The sequence below is a fragment of the Octodon degus genome, unplaced genomic scaffold (genome assembly GCF_000260255.1).
Source record: "Octodon degus isolate 3935 unplaced genomic scaffold, OctDeg1.0 scaffold00166, whole genome shotgun sequence".
NCBI classification, from domain to species: Eukaryota; Metazoa; Chordata; class Mammalia; order Rodentia; family Octodontidae; genus Octodon; species Octodon degus.
Window position 1 is genome coordinate 4,793,547 of NW_004524742.1, and position 7,257 is coordinate 4,800,803.

Genomic DNA, 7,257 nt, shown 5'->3' on the forward strand with positions numbered 1-7,257 from the left:
GGTAATCTGCTAGCAAGCTGTGGCGGCTTAACCTGCCTGAAGTGTAGGAAACTTACAGACCTGTCTACATACTTCTTGACAATGACAAAGTTTTATTTTTTTAATTTTTAAATTAATTTTAATGAAAAAGAAATAGCACTGAGGCAGTTCCAAAACAGGTTAGTAAGACAGTTACAATGATTAATACATTGCATATTGTTGTCTTCATAGTAGCTATTCAGAGTACAAGATGCAGACATGATATCCTGTCTAAACACTATTAGTACAAATAGTGTTTTGCACCAAACACTATTTGTACAAATAGTCTTTCTTCTCATTGAACTAAAAGAAAGTAGCTATGTATCTACCCTATTTTGTACATATATGTACATATATATTTTTTTTCACTACAAAATTGTCCTTCATTTATATCCCCCTTTCTTGTTTTGTTTTATCAGAGATGGACATTCCATTCAAATATTGTAGGTGCATGAATTCAGCAGAATAACCCAAAATAGTCTAATAGTCCATAATAGTAGTGAGTTATTAGCAGACACTGGCAATGTCAGAAATTGTTGACTTGAGCCTTTTACAGCTCAGCATATTAATATGGTTTTAGTTTTTATACCTCATGTTTATACTTTTCTGCTGGATGTTTTAAGACCAAGATAAAGTAAGACCTACATAATGAAAAATGTAACTTTTGTGTCTGACAAGGTCAGTCAGACCCCCTCAGGATTTGCCCTGAAGCCATGTACAGCAGTTTGTAGATCTGTTGTCAGAGAATGACAAAGTTTTAGACCCCCATGAGACTCACTTCTCTAAAGTTACCAACACCCTACTGATCACACTTTCCTCTTTGCTAAGTCTGGGCCTCATTGTCAGTTCTGAGGCAGAACCCTTCATTTCATATGCAGCTCAACTGTTTTACATCTGTGCTTTTGTGGGCATGTTCTCTGCCTGTGAGCCTCTGAGCCACTGCATCGGCCTCAGCTGAGACTCCAGTGACACTTAAGACTTCTTTTCAGTTGTTTTGGGGCAGCTCTTCCTCCATTCTCTTCAGATGTTAAAATTTCACTCTACTTTCAAAATGTCTTCTCTAGTCCTTTGGCTCCACTATTCTATTTTACAGAAAAAGCTTAGAAACACACAAGACATTACTCTGTAAATTTTACTTCATGCAGATCCTTAAAGGTGGACCTAGAATACCTCCTTAATTAAAACATGAATTGTTCCAGTCAAATACGTGCTCTCTGTGATGGTTAACAGTTACTATGAACTTGATTGTATTAGAAAATGCTTACTAGATAGTAGAGAACATTTCTGGTTATGTCTGTGCAAGTATACATAGATTACTGGCATGTGGGCCAGCCAACTGATGGAGGAAAGCCAAATTGATTTTGGGTGGTGCCATCCAATAAGCGTATAGTCTGGAGGAAGGAAAAGGAAGAAGAAAAAAAGTGGTCTTCATTTGAAAAGCTCCATTCTGCTTGACTGACTGTGTCTTTTGTTACTGCCAACACCTATGGAAATCAGGCTGCAGCTTCTCCAGCCCCACCTTGTGGATTCATGCCAGCAACTCTCCACAGAGCTCCCAGGACTTTGGTTCTGGACTGGCTGACATTCTATCTTTTACCCATCTTGTTCTGAAACTTCCAGCTTCTTGGACTTAGCAAACACTAGAAGATCTTCTGACTTGCAGATAGCATTTGTGAACATCATCATCTCCTTCTGAGGAGCCTACCTGTAAAGCCTACCTAATAAACAAAATACCCAACATCTACAATTTAAAGAAGGTTTACTTTGGGCTCATGATTTCTGCCCAGAGTCAGATGGCTCCTAAGCAGAAAAGGATGACAATGAGGCATGGCAGAGATAAAGGTACCCAATCCATGTATGAAAATCAGGAAGCAAAGACAGAAGGGGAGAGCCAAAAGAGTATACTTTGTGTACACTTTTCCATATCATGCCACAAGTGGCCCACCTCCAACCACACAACGTCTCCTAACAGCACACTCAGCTGCTGATCTCTTCCACAGGTGAATCTTCTATTGAGTATGTCACTTCAGTGATACAATCATCCTTCAAATAAATGAAACTTTTGGGGGATATTTTAGATAAACATTGTAACATTATATACATGGTATAGTCAAAAGAATGATGTCCACTTCATCATTTAAAACATACTTAGCCCATTTCTAAGATTTATTTAATTCTTAACACTTCTAGCATTGACTGGAAAGTCTGAGACCAAAGTCTCCTGTGAGATTCAAGACAAATTCTTTGCTATAAGCCCCTATAAAAATTAAAAAGAAAGTCAAATACTTACAACACACAATGGCATAGGGAAAAAGTTCTCATTTCAAAAGGGGGAAACAGAAATAGGACCAGAAAAAAATCTGATCTTGCCAGGGCAAACATTAAATCTTGTATGTTCAAATCCAGCACCTTGGGAAGGTTTTGGTGAGATGTGAACTCCAAAGTGCTTGGGCTTCCCTGCCACTCTGGCCTTGCTGGGAGCCTGTCAAGTATCACAGGGCCTTTCTTCTTAGCACTTTTTAAAATTTATTTGCTATAGGGTCTCATTACACAGTTTGGACTTGTAGTGATCCTCCTGTCTCAGCCTCCCCAGCACTGTGATTATAGGTATGTGCCACCACGCCCAGTTTTGGTGATCAGTGCCCAGATTTCCAGGTCTGGCACGTGGGTTTCCAGGGCCAGCACAACATGTGTTCCTGGGTCCTTACACATTTTCTAGGCAGGCACTTAGACTGCTGAGCTATCTCCCCAGCCCAGGGCCTTTCTTCTTAAAAGAAAACATCTCAGTTTTCCAACCTTGAGCCTGTGATGGGTGGGGTTCTTCCTCATTCCTGAAATGCCTACCAGCCATCTTTCCTATTGTCTTTTTGCAGAACACTTGGTTTCTTTTCAATGATAACTTTTCAGCTACCATGCTTTCCTAGCTACAACTTTGTAGGCACATTCATTCCAATAAATTTCCCGACTATTACTGTAGATCTTGCTAAAAGTAGCCCAGTAATCATGCCACAGCCTAAACATTGTGCTGCTTTGAAATTTCTTATACTAAGGAAACTATATGATATTTACACATATGTGTGTGTGGTTTATTTTACTTATGAGTATGACTTCATATGGCATCTACTTAAATATAAAGGCTTCGAGCTTATCATTCTTTATAGCTGAGTAATGCTTCATTGTATGAAAATACTACATCTTTTTCATCCATTCCTCAGGTGATGAGCATCTTGGTTGCTTCCAAGATTTGGTTATCACAATTGTGCCGCTATAAACATAGGCACACGTATATCACTATGATATGATGTTTTCAGATCCTCTGGGAAAATTTGCAGTAGAGAAATAGCTGGTGTAAATGGAATTTCCAGTACAAGTTTTCTAAGGACTCTTCACACTGATTTCCATACTGGTTGCACCAGTCTGCATTCCCACCAGCAGTGGAGAAGGGTTCCTTTTTCCCCACAGCCTCTCCAACATTTGTTGTTGGATGATTTCGTTATGATAGCCATTCTTTCTGGGGTGAGATGATATCTCAGACACACATGTGTAAATATTGTATAGTTTCCCTAGTATAAGAACTCGAAAGAAGAAATACAAATAGAAAGGTATAATACAACTAAAAGGAAAGCAAAAGCTTCAGGACTAGAAAATGAAAAGAGAGCAAGGAAAAGAGCTAGGAAATATGACAGAGGAAGCCATACAGTTATATGCAGAAAATGGGGAAGGCAATGATCTTGAGAATCTTCAGAAGATTTTTGAATCTAGCAGGTAATTGGAATGATCCTCACCCTGACTAACTATATATACAGACAACTGTGAATTAAGCAACTGCACTAAACATGACAATTTGTAATAGTAGGTTCATGCTTGGAGTGCGTGTCATTTTGGTCTTCTGAATACAGTCTGCTTGTCATGACATGCCAGTTGTTGCCTTGCTGTCTCTTGGGTAGATGATTGTTCAAAAAGAAGGGGGTGGTGAATGAAGGCAGGAGGCAGGAAAAGGAATGTTGTGGGACTGTCCTGCTACAAGGTTGTATATGGTTAGATTTCTGGATTTATGTGTAACCATAAGAATTATATAATTCTTTATGCCTATTTTTAAAATATATTTTAATTTTTTAAATGTTTTTTCATCATATTCTGTAGGGACTTACAGGTCAACATATCAATACTTGATGAAAAATATCTGTTCCACATTATGCCTAAGATATTTGATATTCAGACAGATAGTGAGGTTAAGCTTAACAGCCTAGGTGGAATGGTAATAACAATAAGCTTCTCTTCTGCAGGGTTAACAACCTAAGTTTGCAGACCAAAAGTAGTGAAAAAGGAGGGCTGCAAAGAAAGCCAACATTTGGCCCTAGCCTTCCAAGGCCAATTAAGACTCAGGACATATAAGAACTTGTACTGTAACATCACATAACTCAGTAGTGTCCCAAATTTTCTGATCAAGGAGATTATAGGGCCAAAGAGAAAAGTGATTTATGATGTAGAGTGTGCCTAAGGAGAGTCACATGGAGAGAAAACATTCTCTCAGGCTTTCACAGAGAGCACACTGGCCAAGCAATGGCCATGACTCATCCACATGGCTGACACTGACAAAGGATCTACAATCTGAGGTACAGGATCTCAGGATAAATCCTGAGGAGATTTCACTGACCTTATCAGACCCAAAAGCTACAACTCTTGTTGCATAGGTCTTGCTTTATCTTGATCTTAACCATCCAGCAGAAAAGCATAAAAACAAAGTATAAGAAGTAAAGCCAAGTTGTTATGTTGAGCTGTAGGGGACTCTTGTCAACAATTTCTGACACTGCCAGTCAAGTGGAAGACCCAGTACTATTATGGACTACTGGACTCTTTTAGAATATTTTGCTGAGTTTACATACCTATAATATTCAAATGATGGAACTAAACAAAAAAAGGGGATACAGATGAATGTCCATTTTGTATCTATGTATTCAAAATGGTTAGGATAGTTATACAGTTACATTATCTTAAGGAATAGAGGGATTTGTTCTAATAGTGTTTGTAAGTAAGATATCATGCCTGCATCTTGTTCAGCAAATAACCACTAGTAAGAGAGTATGCAATGTGTTAATTATTGGAACTGTCCTACCAATTTGATTTGAAACTGTCTCATTGCTATTTGTTTCTCAATAAAATTATGGGGGAAAAAAGAAATTTCTTCTGCTAGATTCTTTAGTCCTTCAACCATGTCCTAATGGCACAATCAGCTACTGATCTAATCAATAGATAAATCTATTGGTAAGTATATTATACTGGTAATCCAACCCCCTTCAAAAACATGAATTTGTGGTGAGGGTGTGTGTGATGTTTTAGATCTAAATCATAGCAGTGGTTCTAGAGAAAAGGAATTACAAGAGAGAGTTTCTGTAACTAGTTTATTGTTTCTTGAACTTGATTTTCTGTGATGAAACTAAATTTGCCATAATATTTCCTCTGGTATCACAAAGTATAGTGATAGACCATGGTAGGAACTATTTAAAGAAATATGAAACCTAGATCCATCTGATAATCCTAATTCCTGACTTGTGAGATGCATTTATGAATGGCTCTATAAATGATATTTCTGCATATTTTTCAAAGACTAAAATACAATGTTAGCTGTCTTTTCTTAGGATCTCTGGACAAAGCAATACTCAAAGTAAAGCTTAATGACTCAATTTCTTGCCTCAACTATGCATAGACAACATAAATTTGCTCAAAGGAGAATATTCTCTCTTATAGCCATAGGGCTGAAATTGCCAATGTACAAGCCTTCACTGTAGGAGTCTCCTCCAGGTTATTGTCTTGGTTCAAGAAGACAATATTTATAATCCCAAAGATCCCACCAAGTTAATTCCACTCTACCACTCCCAGTGCAACCCATGGCAAAAGACACTGAAACATTTATAATTATTGGGAAGCCAAGGGGCATTAAGTCTAGCGACAAAGATGGCTTTTCAGAAGAAAGAGGCTGACCTAAGAAAGAGTGGAACCCGGGTTTTATCCAGTGAGGAGGAGTGGCTTGAGGAAAAATGACTGAGAACTGAGGAAAGTTGGTGAGTATTATGAGCTGAGATAGGTAAGTGGCCTACATTTACCTCTGCCATATGAAGAGAGGATATACAAAGAAAATAATTTGCATTATGCTATTGGGATAGTACCTAATGTTTTGGGGGGTCTAGTGCTTTGGCTCTGATGTGTCATCTTTCAAGCCCCAGGAAGTCATAGCCTCTATCTTGAGGCTCGATCTCAGCCAGCAGAACAGAACACTGACTCTTCATCTCATCTCAACCTGACTCACATTAAAGAGCAGCAGGTGTAAATTATGAGGGAAACACACATGCTGCCTTCATGGACTACCAGCAGCACCTTGGTTGGAGCAATATACGTTGCTTAATGCCAACTGAAAGGCTAAAGAGAAGTTCTAGCCAGCTCTGAACATATTAATTCAAGGAAATAGGTCAGGCTCAGCCAATATGGAGACACTTGTTCTTCTTTCAAGGACAGCTGCTCAGGTGGTCCTCCACACTTCATGTAATTTGGATGGGTTACAGCATAGGTTTAACACTCAGGCATGGAGGATTTCTGCAGTAAAGTGATGGCACTGATCAGAAAAAATAAAATAAGATCTTATAAATTGGGATGGAGATACTTGGGAGGACTCAAATGAGGCTGAAGCCCTTGAATTCCAAAATTCCAATAAGCTTATCTTGTCAGAAAAAATGTAGCCTCCACATTCAGTGACACATTCATCCCTACCCCTACCCCATGGTGTAGGCCTTTGCACCACTGACTGAGAAAACTAATCTTGCATTCCTATGGAAGCAGTAGTACCTTCCCTGATGCAGGTATGAACCAAAACAGCACTGATATTCCTTAGAAACTGCCTTTACCACCTACCTTTTCCTCTAGACCTATAAATAATATCAAATTTCAGAAGGCCCCTAGAGGTAAGATACATAGCATAACCCATGAAGGGGTGTACTGCTCTTCCAAAGAACTTCTTGTTTTCTAACTTTTGTATGCAGAGATATGCGGAACAGATATCAGAAAATATTTTAAGTGTATGGGATAATAGTAGAAACAACATAAAACTGGATCAGGATGAATTTCTTAATATTGTCTCTGAAAGACCAGGAGATACCTCATCAGACTAAGAGACTGCTTAGGCAAGCGCAGGGACTGGGGTTTGATCCCTGGAACCACATACCATGCCCTCTGGTGTGCTGAGTT